Below are 20,535 nucleotides of genomic sequence, written 5' to 3' on the forward strand. Positions count from 1 at the left end.
ATTACAGTCGGTTATAAGTTATTAAGTCATCTCAAAATGTCAGAAGCAGGGACTGAGACCTGCCACAAAAATGCCAAATCATCTGCTCAACTTGAAACAATAGAAACAGAGTTGGCAAAATAAGTGGAAGAGCTAAGAAGAAGTGAAAGATATCGAACACTAACAGAAAAAGGAAAAGAACTTCAAGCTGAAAAGTTGAAAAGTGTACAACGTCACTACAGAATCGTCTATGAGAAATTGAGATACCATGTGAGAATAGGCAAAGAAATACTGAATGATGACGCCTCCAAGGATGAATTGAGAGAGCTTATTGCAAATATAAAAAGCACTTGCTCAGATGTAAAAGCCATGTATGAAGAGTTACGTTTCATACATACTCCTGAACCAAACCTGCGACGCAGAGTTGATACATGCATATCACTCTCAGGATTCATTATTCGAATGGCAGAGAGACAGCTTGAAGAGAATACAGAAGACTTAAAGGAAGAATCTTGGCCCGATGTTGGATCTGTTCTAAACTCAACTGACTCTTCATTATCTCCACTGTCTTGTCGATCAAAATGTGGCTCCGCTCATTCTAGTCTTCTCAAAAGATCTGAAGCTGCCGCTGAAGCCCCTGCATCTCAGGAAGTCCTAGCAGTTTTAGGTGAACAAGAAAAGGAAGCAACAGAACTTCAAAGGCTGGAGACTGAAGATAAAAAACAGATGGCACAATTTGAGTTCGAAAGGCAAGCCAGACTTCAGGCAATGCAAGAAAAGCACAGAAAGCTTGAACGCCTAGAAGAGGTTAAAAAGCTGAAAGCCGCAAGAGCTCGAGTCAAGGTGTACAATCAAATAGAAAAGAATTGTGAAGCAATCAACTCATTGTATGATGTTGAACCAGCTAGAGAAACCCAAGCTCTGTACTCCACAACTCCACCAATCGTTTATCAGTCTCAGCCAGTAACAGCACAAGTCATCAATGCTTCAAGTCCTCCGTTCATACCTCAACCTCTACAACCTGCAAGTCAAGCTTATAGTCTCCACAGTCCACAGCAAGTACCACAAGCTCTACTAACCTCAATGCCCTTAGCTCAGATGCAGAATAGTGCTGACTTGGTTAAAATACTAGCAGAAGCAATAAGTGCAAATCACCTTTCAAGAAAGTACATAGGAGGTGCTGCAAAGAAAGCAGTAGAAGGATTCTTCCTGTTAGGCACCGAAGCAGCATATGACTCTGCATGGTAGTTGTTAGAAAAACGTTTCGGAGACCCATTTATTATTGGGAAGTCCTTCAGAGACAAGCTACATGGATGGCGAAAGATAAGCTCTAAAGATGGCAGCGAACAAAGATAATTTGCAGACTTCCTTAAGAGCTGCGAGGCTGCAATGCCCCACATTAAGACATTAGAAGTACTGAATGACTGCAACGAGAGTCAACAAATATTGATGAAACTGCCAGATTGGTTGGTATCCGGCTGGAACCGAAAAGCAATGGAGGCCAGACATGCAAACGGTGGTTACCCACCATTCAAAGTGTTTGTAGATTTCATATCAAAGGAAGCAGATCTTGCATGTGATCCCATATCCTCGATACAAGCTATCAGGAGTGTCGAAAGTGAAAAAACAAAGAATCCAAGAAGCCAAACTATTCAAGCAAAGACACTGTCCACAAACACAACACAAAGTAGCATCCCAACATGCATCTTCTGCAAAGGAACAGGATACGTCCTCCCAAAGTGTAGAAAGTTTGTAGAAAAGACAGTTGAATATTGCATCAAGTTTGTGTATGCAGAAAGGCTATGCTTTGGATGTTTGAATACTGGTCATCAGTCAAAGGCGTGCAATGACAAAAGCACAAGTGTCAGAGGAGACATCCAACGTGTTTGCATGACGACAAGTTCAAAGGCAAAATTTCAACAACCTTTTAATGGAGACGACATCTCAAAGGACAAAACAGAAACCAAAAAAATTGCTGCAACCACCAACAGAGTCATACAAGAAGGCCCAAGCACACAAACGTCCGCAATCATACCAGTCTGGGTCTCATCCACAAAACAGCCAGAACAAGAAGTTCTTGTCTACGCACTCTTGGACACACAGAGTGACACGACTTTCATTCTAGATGAAGTGGCCCAAAATCTTGACACAAACAAAGAAAATGTTTGTTTGCGGCTATCTACAATGTCAACTAAGTCAACAGTCATACCCTGTCAGAAACTGACAGATCTTCAAGTGAGGGGATACGACCTGGAAAAAAGGATTCCTTTGCAACCTCTTTTCACAAGAGAGTTCATTCCAGTTGACAGGTCACACATTCCTACCTCAGAGACAGCTCTAAAATGGCCACATTTGGAACAGTTGGCAGCCAAGATTCCACCACCATTGGATTGCGAAGTAGGTATTTTAATCGGATATAACTGTTAGCAAGCCCTTCTTCCAAGAGAGATCCTATCTGGTAAAGACAATTATCCATATGCACAGCGGACGGATCTTGGCTGGAGTATCGTCGGTTGCTCGAATCCAGCAAAGGATTACTGTGACACAATAGGAACTAGTCACAGAATCGTAGTGCAACAAGTAACACCTGCTGTCCAGCCAGCAATTCAGCTGAAGAGAGAAGTACACTTTGTGTGCAGAACTCAAGTCAAAGAGATCCATCCAACAGACATACTCAAGGTTCTCGAGTCGGATTTCACTGAACAGACTGCAGATGATAACCAAGTGTCTCAGGAGGACCTTCTCTTCTTGTCTAAAGTGAAGGAAGGTATCCGCCAAAGAGAAGACGGCCACTATGAACTCCCTCTTCCCTTCAAATCGGATAACCCTCATCTCCCTGACAATAAACGATCTGCAGTTCACAGACTGATCTCATTGGAAAGTCGACTAAGAAGAAATGAACAGTATTACAAGGATTACGTTCATTTCATGAAAGACATAATAACCAGAGGCGATGCTGAGAAGGTTCCAGAGTCTGACCTCAACAACCAAACATCATGGTACATTCCGCACTACGGAGTCTACCACCCCCACAAACCCGGAAAAATCTGTGTGGTTTTTATTGTTCAGCACGTTTCCAAGAAACCTCTCTAAACGATCATCACTTGACTGGACCCGACTCTGGTGGGACAAAGGCGACCTGGACTAAAAGTCTTCAGTATATAGGATGAGAGTGCACCTGTTTGGAGCAGCGTCATCCCCTGGCTGCTCCAACTTTGGATTCAAACATCTTGCATCCCAGGGTCATGGGAAGTTCAGTGAAGAGTCCATCAAGTTTATACAGAGAAGCTTCTATGTGGACGATGGCTTAATAAGTGTAAGGTCACCGGCTGAAGCCATCTGTCTAGTTGAAGAGTCAAGAGCCTTGTGCAGAACAGGAAATCTTCGTCTTCACAAGTTCGTATCCAACGACAAAGAGGTGATTGCCGCAATACCACCTGAAGAACTTGCCAAAAACAAGGATCTAGACTTAACTCTTGGAGAACTTCATATTGAGTGAGCACTTGGAGTTCAGTGGTGTGTTGAAGCAGATGAATTCCAATTCAGAGTTGTGGTTAAGGAAAATCCGCTAACAAGGAGGGGAGTTCTCTCAACCGTTGCCTCTGTCTTTGATCCTCTTGGATTTGTGGCCCCCTTTGTGCTCCTCGGAAAACAAATCCTTCAGACTCTATGTCGGACCAAGCGAGCTGGGACGAAGCTCTCCCTGCTCACATCCTGCCACAATGGAAGTCATGGCTTAGAGGTTTATCTCACTTGGCAACCCTAAAAATTCCAAGATGTTATCTTCCACCAAGCTTTGGAGAGGTCAAACAATATGAACTGCACAACTTTTCAGATGCAAGTACCAACGGCTGCGGTGCATGCTCTTACCTCAGAGCTATAAGCAAAACAGGTCAGATCAATTGCTCACTCATCATGGGGAAGGCAAGAGTAGCCCCTACCAAACTAACGACTATCCCAAGACTTGAGCTGTCGTCAGCTGTGACTTCAGTGCGCAATGGTGATGTCATCAAACGCCAGCTGGAGATTGAAAACCTGCAAGAATATTACTGGACTGACTCAAAGGTAGTCCTTGGTTACTTGAACAACGATGCCAAGAGGTTCCACACGTTTGTTGCCAACCGCATCCAGCGCATAAGATCTAGCACCAACCCTGAACAATGGCGATATGTTAGCTCTGAAAATAACCCAGCCGACTACGCCTCAAGGGGGCTGAGCGCAGTTCAGCTCAAAGAGTCTAACTGGCTAAAAGGACCTGACTTTCTTTTCCAGCTGAACCTTCCATGTGAAGAGAAGGTGGGAGCAGTGGAAACAGACGATCCTGAACTTCGCAAAGTTCATGTTCACACAGTCAAAACTAAGAAAGAAAATTCACTGTTGAACCACTTCTCTAAGTTTTCTGACTGGTACATGACAGTGAGAGCTGTCGCAAGACTCAAGAGATTTGTCAGAGAATCCAAGAGACTTCAGCCAAGAACAAATGAAGCAACTAACCTTGCAGAAAGAAGAGAAGCAGAAATCTTTATTATCAAGCTGGTGCAAGAAGAGGCCTTCACCGAAGAAATTAAAACAGTTCAGCTTCAAAAGGGAAGCACCTTGAACAAGCACAACAAGCTACGCCTGTTGAATGCCTTCCTGGACAAGAACAATGTTCTTAGGGTGGGAGGACGGCTATCTCAATCAGCCTTACATCATGACATAATTAACAGCAGGCCGTTCAGTGTTGGACACCTCCACGATCCTACCGGTCCAGAGCCTCTCACTACCAACCACATAATAACCATGAAGTCATCAGTTATTCTGCCCCCTCCTGGAGAGTTCTGTAAAGAAGACCTCTATCTGCGCAAGAGATGGAGAAGAGTGCAGTTCTTAGCCAATGAGTTCTGGCGAAGATGGAAACGAGAATACCTGCTAAACCTCCAACAGCGGCAGAAATGGCCAAAGGCATCACAACATTCACAAGTAGATAACATTGTCATTCTGCGAGACGACAACCTACCAAGAAATGAGTGGAAGCTCGCCAGAGATGTAGAAACTCAACCTGGAACAGACGGCTTGGTGCAAAAGCTAAAGTTACTTGTCAGTAACACTACACTTGATAAAGGAAAACCACACACCAGAGTAGTCTACCTCGAAAGACCTATTCATAAGGTAGTCACCTTACTTCAGGCCACTTAAGTCCCATACATGAGAGTATATTCATACACACTGAAAACACTTGACTGTTTCTTTGCATTTTGTTTGAACGAAAATCCCACATTTGAGTTAATGAGTGATTTGGTGGGAGTGTAAATGACGTAATGAAGTTGCCTTGTCATAGTTCAATTAGATAAATAAATACTTTATTTCATGTTATTTTATAATCGTTAAATATGGCATGATTTAATACAGTTTGTTTTACATGTTAAAACAATATGCATATGTGTTTCTTGTGCCTAGGAACTAATGTTTGTTCATGTGCTGGTACTGCGTGTTTTGCTGTTACACTGTACAACTCGACGTGGGTTTACGTCTTTTTTGAAGCTCTGCTGAAGTCTGTGATAAAGTTTTAATGTGACAAGAAGTCTGTGACAAAGTTATGCAGAAAAGGAACTAAATTAATCTCCTTTCAAGACAAGCGGCCAACGAGGTATTTGTTTTATGTTTTCATTTTCTTATTTTCATTCATATGTGTAGCACAATCTGCTAATATGTTTGGCTATGTATACGTGTCATTTCGGTGTTGTAGTTCTCACAGCGTAACGGAAGAGGGGAGGCTACAGGATGAAAACTCCCAAGAAATAAACGCCCGTTTTAAAGAACCGACCTGTGTCGTGAAAAGAGCTACACTGAACAAAAATATAAATGCAACACTTTTGTTTTTGCTCCCATTTTTCATGAGATGAACTCAAAGATCTAAAACATTTTCTATATACACAAAATAACATTTTCTCTCAAATATTGTTCACAAATCTGAAAAAATCTGTGATAGTGAGCACTTCTCCTTTGCCGAGATAATCCATCCCATATGGCATATCAAGATGCTGATTAGACAGCATGATTATTGCACAGGTGTGCCTTAGGCTGGGCACAATAAAAGGCCACTCTGAAACGTGCAGTTTTGCTTTATTGTGGGGGTCTGGGGGGGTCTGAAAGCCCTAGGGTTAAACCCTAACCCTAACCCTAACATGTCACCCATTGAACATGTTTGGGATGCTCTGGATCGGCGTATACGACAGCGTGTTCCAGTTCCTGCCAATATCCAGCAACTTTGCACAGCCTCAGGGTCTGGGGGGGTCCGAAAACCAGTCAGTATCTGGTGTGACCACCATTTGCCTCATGCAGTGCAACACATCTCCTTCGCATAGAGGTGATCAGGTTGTTGATTGTGGCCTGTGGAATGTCGGTCCACTCCTCTTCAATGGCTGTGCGAAGTTGCTGGTTATTGGCAGGAACTGAAACACGCTGTCGTATACAAACGTATAGAACCGCCAGAGGTCGCTGTATACCTAAAACCGCCAACGGGTAAAATGTACCCCCTATTGATTTGCAAGGTACAATGTTATTTTATTTATCATACAGAACAGTGAGTTTTGATCGCACAGGGATGACATTTATACCAATAGAATCTGTGGACTCTCAGCTTTTCATGTGATATAGTTTGTGCAGATAGCATGAAGTATAAAATGTCGCTACAAGTGCTGATTTAAACGCTTGGTGTTAGACTTGTGTTTTGTTTAGGTACAAATCTCTCAATCTCTCTCTATCTATCTATAACTATCTATCGATCCATCTGTAATGTTCTGTTCTATGGACATATAATTGTCTACATAAACAGACGACGCGGACTACTTATCTCATTCTGAGTGTCCATCTTTATTCAACTGGCACGTAACCTGCACACATGCATTACGTCCTCAACGTGAGCTCAGTCATCCAAGATCTTGTATTCTCCAAGATGTTACACTATCTATAACTATCTCTCTCTCTCTCTCTATCTATCTATCAATATATCTATAAGGAACCGCATAGACAAAAGGCGTTGCTATAGCAACACGTCATGTTTACGCTGCATTTTCTATGAGGTAAATATTACCAGCTGGCGGATATGGGTGTAAATGGCAATTTATTTGGCGATTTTTTTCAATCGGACTTCCTATTGACAATTTTTAACAACAGAGGGTGCTATATAACACACTTTCAGGAAAAGTCACGGACTGGGAGACTTTAATATGTTATGGAAAAAAGTTACATACAATAAAAAAACTGCTGCGGGTCAAATTTACCCGTTGGCGGTTCTAGTGTTAAGGAGTCGTGGTGGAGTCACGCATTATGGTGAGATCAGGTTGAATTCTTCATATATGATAAATGGGAGGTCAAATTTTATTTATGGTATTATTTCTACATATTTCTCTCCATTCTTCCTTCTGCTAACGGTGTCGCAGTTTCTCGTCTCTCCTGTTGTTGTGCTTAGTGCGTACGCATGGGTTAGAGTTTGCGTTGAGCACCGCACATTTTCCCGTCAAGTTAGTATTTTATAAATCGCAAACATTTTGTAGAAACTGGCGTACGCCATTTTTTGAGCGTTTATCCCTTTTATAAATGAGGCCCCAGGAGAGCAGAAACTCGACTTCGATTGTATCTTGGCAATTACATTTTTGTAAAAAAAACGTTTTTAAAGCATGTTAGGGTTAGCTTCGGCCCTTTACCTAATTCACCAGCACTTAGAATGGTATTACTTGCTTGAAGTGAATATAGCACTTTCCTCGTTGTTTGGAGTTTTAATCTCTATGTTTTTTGCATTTGTTGTAAGTCGCTAACACCTTTGAATTTGAATTTGTATTTATTTGATAAGGACAATGCAATTTAAAATAGTTTGAATACAGACATTGAACTAATGTTCTGAACATATTGAGTATTTAACTCTAACCACTAGTTTGTGATTTACACATGTTGGCAGGGTTGGGTTGTAACGGAATACATGTAACGGCGTTATGTAATCAGAATACAAAAATCAAGTAACTGTATTCAGCTCGTGTTACATTTGAAAAACGAGTAATCTGATTACAGTTACTTTCGTAAACCTGAAGTGAATACATTTTGGATTACTTATTGGAATTATTGGTGGAAAAGATTTCCTCACAACATTTAATATTCATTACTAAAGGTACAGCCGAATCATCACAGCGCACAAAACCACCGCCGAAGATGGACCGAAAAGGGAGCGTTTGAAAAAAAAGGGGCGGGTCCGCTCACTGAAACAATAACAACGAAACATGGAGGAACAAAAGTCTGCGTTTAAATCGCGCGTCTGTGTGTATGTAGAGGTGTGTGTGGTTAAAACACATCAACCACACCGCTCTTTAGCCTTTCTAATGACTCTGAAGGTAAACAAAGTGAAGGCGGTGCGTGAAAGGCACTGCACGCTCCTCTTCTGGGGCTGAGTTAACCCTCCCGCTGCCTCCTGGCGCTGCAGAGATTTCATGAAGTGAAGGAGGTTTTCCTTCTATAAAACAGCTGCGGGCAGCAGATACTGTGAGTGTCACGGACATGAATTCATAGATCAAGGCAGACTGGTGCACACACTCTCCTGTTTTGCCAATCCGGTGCTTAAGCAAAAATACACCCCTGGCCGAAATGTCCTTAAAATGAAGTCAGAGTTCGACATTTTAATTCATGTCCTGCCAACACTGACAGTTTCCTTTTGCTTTTTGTGTCTCCTGTTCACCAAAACATACCCACCTGTTATGGAAAAATAAAGTAATCCAAAAGTAATCTGATTACGTTACTTTTTTAAGACACATAACTGTAACTGTATTCAGATTACTTTCAGAGCCATGTATTCAGTAATCAGTAACTGATTACATTTACAAAGTAACCCTCCCAACCCTGCATGTAGATGCATCTCAATAAATTAGAACATCGTAAAAAAGTTAATTAATTTCAGAAATTAAATTTAAAAGGTGAAACTCATACATTATATAGATTCATTACACACACAATGAATTATTTCTAGACATTATTGGTTTTAATCTTGATTATTGCGGCTTGCAGCTAAGGAAACCCCAAAATTCAGATTTTTTTTATACAAAAATGTCGGCCTTCTGAAAACTGTGTTCTAGTATATGCACTCAGTACTTGGTTGGGCCTCCCCCTTTAGCATAAATTACTGCATTATGTCCCCCAAGGTTCAGTTCTCGGCCCCCTCCTCTTCATCCTCTACCTGCTTCCCCTTGGTTACTTAATCCGCCGTCATGGACTTCAATTCCACTGCTTTGCCGACGACATCCAGCTTCTCATCTCCACCAAGTCCATCTCCACTGCTATCCACTCCATCCATACTGCATCACTGAAATCAAATCCTGGCTCCAACTCAATTTCTAGAAACTCAACTGCAATAAATCTGAGATAATAATTATTTGACCAAAAAAGCTCACCACACCTATCCATAACTTCACCCTCAACATAGACGGTTTCCCAGTTCCAACTTCCCCTCACATCCGGAACCTAGGCATCATATTTGACCAAACCCTCTCCTTCAACAAATACATCAAACAGATCAGCAAGAAAGCCTTCTTCCACCTCAAAAACATTGCCCGCCCCCACTGCTGCAGAAACCCTCATCCACGCCTTCATCACCTCCCGTCTGGACTATTGCAACAGCCTCCTCCATGGTTCACCTGCAAAAATCCTCAACAAACTACAATACATCCAGAACTCCGCCACCCGCCTACTCACCCACACCCAAATCTGTAAACACATCACCCGTCCTCATCAACTCCATTGACTCCCCATCCCCCAGAGAATTCAGTACAAGATCCTCCTCCTGATATACAAAGCCCTCCATAACCTGGCCCCATCCTACCTGACCGACCTGTTCCACAGACACACTCCCACTCGCTCCCTCCGCTCTGCTCCTGCCAACCTCCTGTTCCTCCCCACTCGGACCAACCTCAAGTCCTGGGGCGGCAGAGCCTTCTCCGTTGCTGCACCCATCCTCTGGAAATTACTACCCCAATCCATCAGAGATTCTTCCTCCTTCACAGCATTCAAAACCTCACTCAAAACCCACCTGTTCAACACTGCATTCAACCACTGACCCCCCCCCCCCCCCTATTTTCTGTTTTGTTTATCTCTTTTTGTATTTTTCTTTGTTTTTTTTTGTTTTTAATTCTCTGTCAAAGCGTCTTTGAGTTTCCTGAAAAGCCTACAAGTCTCATGTAATATTATTATTATTACAGCAGCACGGAGGCGACCCACCGGCTGCTCTGCTGAGGTGTGATGGAAGCGTTAGTCTCCAGGATTCTGTTCTCTCCACTCTTCCTCCAGACTCTGGGACCTTGATTATCAAATGAAATGCAAAATGTACTTGAATCTGAAAAGAGGACTTTGGAACACTGAGCAAGTTATTTTTCTCCTTAGCCTTGGATTAATTAAATTAAATAACTTTCTAGCATATTCTATTTATTACGATGCACCTTTAAAAATAGCTTCAATTGTATAAAACGTTAAATTGCTAAGAACATAGAAATAGAATAAAATGCTTATTAAGAAATAGCATGCTAAATTAGGGGCAATACACATACATATGCACTCAAACATCTTTACAGTAACTGGTTTGCTTTTAGTCAGCATGTGACTTAGACTAAGAGTCTAAATCACATGCTGTGTTGTGAATGATTTTATAACTGGAATTCATTTGATTTCAGATGTGTTCTATAATGTACTGCAAAGATATACAAAGCGTTATTTTACAGTGGTCTCTCACCATGTTACCAGTCACTCTGTAACTGTCTAAAAAGTGAGTTATGCATTTGTGTGGTGTATCCTTTTAAATCTGCCTCTGGTAAACATCAGCAACAGAAACAGTGAGGGGTGAGTTCCCTGGCCAGCTAAACTGGGTGTCATCTAAACATGCACTGCCTTAAAGAGGGGCCCTCATGATCTACTTTCAACACCTTTATTACCTTTTGTATTACTGATATTGTGCTCATTTGGTACATGTACTTAGAAATAGTTAGATACATTTGTGTTTGCAAGTAATGACAAACTAAATGACACCAGAAATAGTACCCCAATAATAAACGCAGCTCTTAGGAGGTGTTTTCTTAAGACTGACGACTTTTTGTCAGATGAATGCAGAAGTTGAGCAGAGATCATTGCTTGTGTGGAAACACAAGGTACAAGACTCATGATGGCAGTGAACTGACAGATCCTCTATAGAGAGATGTCAGGGAACACAATTCCTTCCATATGTTGCTACACATTAACCAACAAGTGTCTACAACATCGTAAAACCAGCGGGACAAAGATATTTGTGATTCCAACAAGATTTCCCTTTGCGCTACATGCAACTCTTTATTGTTTTTGGCTGCTTCCACACTCTGCAGTTCATAAGAAGGTAAAGCTGTGAAATGCTATGGTATTTGCTTTTTTATCCTGAATAGGGCCTCTTTAAGAACATGTGAATCTTTATATACAAAACATAGCCTCAACATTCAGTAAATCTCAAATTATACATTTCATGTTGGTATAGCAACAAGGGTCATCATGACGTATCTACACCTCATGACCCTCTACCCCCCCCCCCCCCCCAAATATTGTATAAACAAACACTGGATTCACCAAAGTCCAATAATAATTTGTCTTTGAAACTTTAACATGTCATAGAAATAAGCCAATTTATATCTTGTGTTTAGGTTAACAATTTAAGCTTATTTGCGTGTTAAATTAATGAAACCAAAAATGCTCTTTATTGGTTTAAAATAACTGCATGCACATTAGGTGTTCACCAACTGCGATACATATATGGTTAAAGATGGCCGTTAGTGGATATTAAGTAACATTGTTGCCATATGTAGAATCATCACTTTACTTCACGGTCAGCTAAAATACAATTATTTTATTATATCGGCAGGTTTCCCTTGTAAAAGAGATCGTGGATCTCAATGGGGTTATTACCTGGATAAATAAAGGCTACTAACAAAAATCCACATGCTGTGGTTGTTTGATGTCAGGTACACTGTAATAATACAGCTGTACTTTACCTTGTTTATGATCTGACCATCTATCCTATGGCCGTATTTGTATTGCTTATGTGTTTTGATGGATATTTGTATTCCACAGTCGTCCTCTATCAACCACTCAGTGCTCAAATACCAAAGGAAATGTCTCCACACCAATGGAAATAAAGAAATACAAATGATCCATTCAGTCACTTCCAACCCCCTGCATCATAATCTGTTTATCATAGTCTAGGGCTGCACGATTTGGGGAAATAATATAATTGAGATTTTTCTGACAGATATTGCGATTTGATTTGTTTTTAAGCAACCCAACGGAATTTTATTGTAAAATTCGGCCATATCTCCGGCTAGGAAGGTCTTATCAACGTGCTCCCGTCTCTAGCACCCCCGCAGCCCGAGCTACGAGTGAAAGAACTAAACTTGCATTAAACTTCCGTTGGGTTGCTTTAAAGTCAAGCTTCAGTTTAAGATTCACCCTGTAATAGATGTAAAACATGTGATGGAGCATTACTAACCTGACTCAGATGGTTTGTTTCACCAAACCATCTAGGAAAGCTCCATTGGAAGCCATTTGGAAAGGGCAGGCACCTTCAAAAATAGTTGGCAGGTGATTGGATCAATCTGTCTATCATCTTCTATCATGGGCCACCTCTGATTGGTTAACAATGGCTGGTACATGTGGAGCACAGCACTTCTGATTGGTGTGGATGACTGACACACAAAAAGTTAAAAAGAAAAAAAGAAATGTGCAGGCTTTGCGATTTGATAATCGCATCATTTCAAATCACGATTTCGATTGAAAGTCGATTAATCGTTCAGCCCTATCATAGTCCACCATGAATCTCTTCAGAAAACATCAACACTCTGTTTCTGAGAAGCTCGTAAGTAATTCTGACATTTAGCAGTGACAGATCAGATACGTGATAATAACCTTCTGGATTGGCTCCTCAAACACCAAACATAAAGCACGGTGTATCATGAAAGCAATTCTAGAACCCTGAAGGCAGGAGAGACTGAAAAGAGTCAAGGGAAGCTTATAAAAGTTAACAGCATTTAATTACACAAAAGATGCGGTGGTGTACAAAATGAAATGTGCGAGTGGAGGCGCTCTCCACATCCAACGACCGGTCAGTACAGGTCAGGGGGTAGAAGAGGTCAATTCTTGGCTTGCTCTTCCTGTTGTCAACTGAGGTCTTCTCCTATTGGCCGGCGTCGTCGGGGGGCGGGTCCAATGCAATTCCTGCCTTTTTCTGTAGCTAAATTACATCATTCTGGTGTCTGTGGTTATTTAAACATTCCCTGATACACATTATTCAGCATCAATAAATGAGTGCTAATCCCAGTGTACTCAGTGTACAACATCACATGTCATTTCACCTTAGTTCAAGGTTTGAAATCGTATGACTCCGCAAGATGCTAAATGCTAACCAGAAGTGACGAATTTTTAGAATAAAAGTGTCAAGTTAATAGTTAGTGAACTTCCGGTCTTTCAGAATAAAACTGATTTAAATCAAATAGTGTATTTAATTCAAATTACGCCATATCAACATTGATTTTAATTTCTAACAATCCCTCCTTACATACCATTTAAGGTATGTAAATAATATTGAAATCAAAGAGTTCTTCATCCGAACATTGCATGGTACATAACTCATAAAAGTAAAAAATACAAATAAGAATACATATTCATCATAAATATAACGTTTTTCATTTGTGCATAACTTCTAGCTTAAACCTTTAATGTCACTTCGCAAAATAGCAGCAATTAGCTTGGTATGGAAAACGTCTAACTCCCTCCTTTCACATCATAAATCATCTTCATACTGTATCTGGTGTAAAGGCAGTTGTTCTTTTACAAAGTATAAGAAGGATTAAACTATCTAAAAATAGCTAAATATTACTCTTTATTTAAACAAGTCTAGCGCCATTCTATCGGTCTGTTTTTATCTAACTGTTTGTGTCATCCTTTTACTGTTTCTCTGGTGCAATTTACGAATCCCTGCTGGCTCCAGTAGATATAGTTCTCCCCATCCACATTCTTGTTGGTTGTTGGACAGAGGAATAATAATTCAGAACCTGCTGATACTTGAATCTTACTATTTGGCATATGTTACAAAACAAAAAACATCTTCATGGTGAACTAAATAAAATCCTTGTAATCTTTCTCAAATCTAATATAACAATTAACTATTCCTGTTTGTGGTAAAAACACACTAACGTTATGTACTACAATTTCATTATGATTCAAAAACAACTAAAGTCATGATGATGTCAGAGTGAATTATTTCCTGAGTGTGTCTGTCCTGTAAGGTACGTCATTCTCTGCTTGGATCGTGTGCAGAAATCCCATCGATTGCACCTGGCAATACTGCTTCTACCTATCTATTATCAAGCTGAAAAATGAATACAGAAAGCCAACATACTGTCATCAAATGTCTTTCTATTATGAATTTAAATTCAATGTATATCCCCATAATGACCTAAACAATAAAGTCTATGGCTTTTACTTCTTTTACCAGGCTAGTTACAAGATGTTGTCTAAATTAAATTCCGTCTCATTACATTACTATGTTTTAGCTTAACTGTAATATGTTCTTTCTACATTTCAAACCTCAGGTACTTTAATATCTGTTGAAATATTACAAAATTGTTTCATTATTACAGGTCAACTTCTTCGGTATTCCATTCTGGAATTACATCTCTCACAGTAGCCCCTTGGCCACTGATTCTGCATCTGTGTTACCGGTTATAACTCAATCAATATTAGAAACATGTCAACATTCACCAAACACTATATTATCCCTAGATATGGAGCAGGTTAATCCTAAAACTATCTTCAATGCTCAGTTTGAACATCTGGGTTGGGGCGGAAAGTTTCTTTCAATCCTAAAAGAAACATTTAAATTGTGAATTTTACATTTACAACCATGTTAACATTATACATTATACACACTCCCCCCTTTTTACACATGAACTCATGTGTAACAAAATCCTGTAATGGGGAGGGGGAAAAAACTTTCATGTAAATATTGGTTAGGGACATAACGAACATTATTTACAATTTTAGATCCATTATTATTGTTTCCATAGTAAACACTTCAGTGAAAATAAGTGTTTCTCTCCGTCTTTCAGGACCCAAAAGAAACAGAATCTTTAGATTTTAGTTTGAGTTTTACATTTGCAAACCGCCAACTCCTGTGGGAGTAAAATATCATCAAGTAGATTAGAAACGGGTCACATGTGCGGTTTCCCCTTTTTGTGGAATTTTTAGGAAACCTTCGTTTCCCTTGGAGCTCCAAAATAATGTGTTAGTCCAAAAACATGCTTGGTTAGTTATTGTTTTAGAATCATGCAGTTACACTGATCACATGCCGGCATTCATTCAAGTCAGGTTTAGTCAGGTACACCCCAGAGTCAGTCATTGACAGTGCTTTTGTCACACTGTCAGTCAGTGTCAAAGGTCATTTGGTCTCAGTCTTTTGGCCATGTCGTGCTCTGCAGAGTCTTTTCAGAGGTATTTCAGCATAGGCGGGTTCCCTTTATCTACAAAAATATGTCATATGTGGAGCGCCATTCCTTATTCATTCACAATTTCAACTATGATTTTCAAGATGGTTCTAACTTTCCATTTGGACTTCTGCCTCCCATCTTTCCTGAAACTTGGTACAAAACTCACTTCCTTATAGTACTACTACTACTGCAATTAATTTACACCTAATTAGTATTACAATGTCTAATAGATCTAATTCAGAAACTTGTGTACATAACTATTATCTTGAGTCAAACCATTACTAGGATCTGTGCAGCTCTGCATTTCATAGCTCATTATACTTATTTATCTTCAATTCTGGTCCACTTAAAGAACAATGTTAAACTCTTTAGCAGTGTGTGGAAGCCCGGGTGTCCGAACATGCAACAATTACTCCCTCCTTTATCAAGGATTTTAAAACAGAAGTCATTTCGTATTTCCATCTTAAAGCCCTCCTATGGTAATAACTATGCTACAATGGTGAAATCAATACTTTAGATTGGAATACTATATTTGGCACTAGCTCTCCCTTTAACATTATCTATACAAATAAAGATTTGTCTTATAGAGTGATTCCTAAAACTATAATTTTAATGGTGAACAAATTAGATCACTACTGTATTCACACATGAGTACAAATCTCTAAAAGAATAATTCGTTAACATGATGAAAACATTGAATATGGTTCTACTCTGTACTCCTAACTCCAAAACACCCACTGCTTAAAGTGTAGTGAATATTTCCATCATGTCTCCTCCTTTATCCCTCAGTGTGTTTTAGGAGGATTTTCTCATTTTACTTTAAGTTTCTTTACTGCTATTTTTTATTTACCAATTGATTCATACATCCATTTGTCTTTACGTATTTATCAAGTCTATTCAAGTTCTTTAAAAGTGGTGTCTTTTATGTGCATTTTGTGAATAAGTGTGTTTATGTGTAAACGTTCTCCTTTTCTCCTCCTCTGGTTGTCTCAAGCCGTGACCCCGGCCTCCTCACTTCTAATCGACCTTGCCAACCCCTCTGATTCTGTCTTCTCTTCAGTCCATCAGCTCTTGAATCCATCCGCTGTAACTCTTGTAGGCAGCCTTTGGCCCAGTTACATCTGCAGCCCACATCATGCCACTGCTCCCGTACTGCTCTGCACTTCATGTCCTCCTCCACAGTCTCCTTGCTGCTTTCATGGAGGGTGGATTCTGCTCTCACGTCGCACACTTTGCCCTTGCCAAATCTCGTGGCTCAGCTTGGAACTTCATGCCCCGTCTGAGGGACTGATGACAGTATCTCTTTGTATGTCTGCATAAAGTTTGGTTCTGGATGCCTCAGGTGTTACGATATCTGAGAGGACCCAAACGCAGGACACGGCAGAGTGTTCAAAAAGGGTTTATTAGTGAACAAAAGGTGCGGGAAGGATAATCCGGCAGGAGTGGCGAGGAAGTGGAGGCTGGTGACGACAACACGGCGGTCAGAGAATGATCCTGGAGCACAGGAAGAAAACACGTTAGCGTCAGAACATCCAGAAATAAGGTAGCTGAGTAGCCTGGAGGTTTACCACTGTGGTTTAACAACGATCTGGCGCCGACAGGTTGTGGAGCCTCTGCTGATATGCCGTTGTAGATGGCTGATGAGAATCAGGTGTGAGGGTGAACAGCTGATTGCAGCAGGTGAGCCGGGAGCCAGAGTGACAGCCACCACGCCCACACAACAGGCAAAGGGAAAACATCCCCAAGGAGGCGGCTGGAAATGGACAGCCACCACAGTACCCCCCCTTAAGGGACGCCTCCAGGCGGCCTACCTGGTCTACCAGGTCTACCAGGGTTATCCCGGTGGAAGTCCCGTACCAGGGACGCGTCGTCGATGTTTCGCCGGGGAACCCAAGACCTCTCCTCCAGGCCATAGCCCTCCCAATCCACGAGATATTGGAATCCCCTTCCACGGCGACGAACGTCCAACAATCGCCTGACGGTGTAGGTTGGGTGACCATCGATGATGCGGGGGGGTGGGGGAAGAGTCACTGGAGGAGACAAGGGGCTGCTGGCAACAGGTTTTAGCAGAGAAACATGAAAAGTAGGGTGAACCTTCATGTGTGGGGGAAGCTTGAGCTTGACTGCAGATGGGTTAACAACAGAGTCGGTGATGAAGGGGCCGACATAACGTGGCGTGAGTCTTTTAGACTCTGTCTTGAGTGGGAGGTCTTTGGAGGAAAGCCAAACACTCTGACCTGGTAAGTAGTTGGGGGCCGGGGTCCTGTGACGGTCTGCGATGAGGCGGTTGCGGGCAGCGGAACGGAGCAGGGCGGCTCGGGTGTCCTTCCACACCTTACGACAGCGTCGAAGGTGGGTCTGAATGGAAGGAACAGCAACTTCCTCTTCCTGTGCTGGAAACAGGGGTGGTTGAAAACCCATGGCACAATGAAAAGCTGAAATACCTGTGGCTGCATTTGACAGGGAGTTGTGGGCATATTCGATCCATGGCAGATGTGGGCACCATGAAGAGGGGTTCCTGAAAGCCACACAGCGGAGAGCCGCTCCCAGGTCCTGGTTGGCCCGTTCCGTTTGCCCGTTTGTTTGAGGATGATAACCCGACGACAGGCTCACCGATGCTCCCAGAGCCCGACAGAAGACTTTCCAAACGTGGGAAATGAACTGGGGACCCCGGTCAGAAACGATGTCGGTGGGGATTCCATGTAGTCGAACAACGTGGTTGACCAGAAGATCTGCAGTCTCTCGGGCTGTGGGAAGCTTGGGGAGAGCAACAAAGTGTACCATCTTGGAAAATCTGTCCACAATAGTTAGGATGATGGTATTACCTTGTGAGAGTGGAAGTCCAGTAACAAAATCCAAGGCCACATGCGACCAAGGGCGACTAGGTACTGGCAACGGGCGAAGCAAACCAGAGGGAGGTTGGTGGGAGGACTTGGCGCGGGCACATACTGTACAGGCAGCAACAAAGACCCTGGTGTCTTGAGCCATGGAAGGCCAGCAGAACCGCTGTCTGAGGATAAACAGTGTGCGATGGACACCAGGATGACACGAGAGACGGGAGGCGTGTGCCCACTGCAGGACCTTGGAGCGGACAGAGATAGGCACAAAGAGATTATTAGCTGGGCAGTTACCTGGGTTAGGCTGCGCCCGCTGAGCCTCCTTAACAAGTGACTCAATCTCCCAAGTAACAGCCGCTACCACGCAGGAGGCAGGCAGGATGGTGTCTGGACCGGCAGCTGGTTCTTCGGAAGCAAACTGGCGAGAGAGAGCGTCCGGCTTGAGGTTCCGTGACCCTGGGCGGTAGGTAAGGGTGAATGAGAAGCGACCGAAATACAGAGCCCATCGAGCCTGACGGGAGTTAAGGCGCTTGGCAGTTTGGATGTAAGCCAAGTTTTTGTGGTCTGTCCATACAATAAAAGGGAGCTCAGCTCCCTCCAGCCAGTGTCTCCACTCCTCTAGGGCAAGTTTGACCACCAGCAGCTCTCTGTTACCCACGTCATAGTTTTTCTCAGCTGGAGTGAGGCGGCGGGAGAAAAATGCACAAGGGTGTAATTTTTGGTCTCTTTCCGAGCGCTGGGAAAGAACTGCGCCTACCCCGGTGTTGGAGGCATCAACCTCCACAACGAACTGGCGAGAGGAATCAGGGTGGATGAGCACAGGGGCAGTGGTGAAGAGTCTCTTTAGCTCCGAGAAGGCTGCATCGCACTCTGGGGTCCAGGAAAAGCCAGTTGTAGGGGAAGTGAGTCTGGTTAAAGGGCCCGCCACTCTGCTGTAGTCTCTGATGAAGCGCCGATAGAAATTGCCGAAACCAAGAAACTGTTGAAGCTGTTTCACTGAGGTTGGTTTTGGCCACCCTGCCACTGCTTGGATCTTCTCAGGGTCGGCCCTAATCTTTCCTCCCTCAACGATGTAGCCCAGGAATGAGACTGTGTTGACATGGAATGCGCATTTCTCCGCCTTCACAAAGAGTCTGTTTTCCAGGAGTCTCTGCAGCACCTGCCTGACATGGATAATGTGTTCCTCCTGGTTACGAGAGAATATAAGGATGTCATCCAAGTAGACGAAAACTGATCGGTTGAGGAGGTCACGGAGCACATCGTTAACCATCGACTGGAAAACTGCTGGGGCATTCATCAGTCCAAAAGGCATTACCAGATACTCGAAGTGACCGAGTGGTGTGTTAAAGGCCGTCTTCCACTCGTCCCCTTCTCGGATTCTGACGAGGTGGTAGGCATTGCGGAGATCCAGTTTGGAAAAAATTGTGGCTTCCTGGAGGGGTTCAAAGGCAGAGTTGATGAGGGGTAATGGATATCTGTTTTTTACAGTGATGGTATTAAGACCCCTGTAATCAATGCAGGGCCGCAGTGAGCGGTCCTTCTTGGACACGAAGAAAAAACCAGCTCCGACCGGGGAGGAGGATGGGCGGATGACACCGGCAGCCAGGGAGTCATGGATGTAACTCTCCATGGATTTCCTCTCAGGGCGAGACAGGTTGAACAGACGGGAGGAAGGCAGAGGGGCCCCGGGAAGAAGATCAATGGGACAGTCGTAGGGTCGATGAGGGGGAAGAGAAAGAGCTCGCTGTTTACTGAACACTTCTCCCAGGTCATGATATTCAGTGGGGACAGATGACATGTCAGGCGGCTCGATCTTGGGTGGTGGAGTGGCGGTCTCTGCAGGTGGTAGGGCAGACTGCAGGCATGAGGATAGACAAAAACAACTCCAACTAAGGATTTTGCCAGTTACCCAATTAATCTGGGGGTTGTGTGTTCTTAACCAGGGATGGCCCAACACTATGGGGGCATGAGGTGAGGAAATTAGGTGAAACTGAATAACCTCACGATGGTTTCCAGACAGAATGAGGTTTACTGGAAAGGTGCGGTGAGTGACTTGGGCCAGGAATTTACCATTAAGAGCATTAGCATTAAGAGGTGAATCTAACACTTCGGAGGGAATTCCTGCCTGAACTGCAATATTAATGTCCAAAAAATTCTCGTCCGCCCCCGAGTCCACTAAAGCGGGCAGAGGTAGGAACTGTTGG

The sequence above is a fragment of the Notothenia rossii genome (assembly GCF_949606895.1).
Source record: "Notothenia rossii genome assembly, chromosome: 3".
Classification (NCBI taxonomy): Eukaryota; Metazoa; Chordata; class Actinopteri; order Perciformes; family Nototheniidae; genus Notothenia; species Notothenia rossii.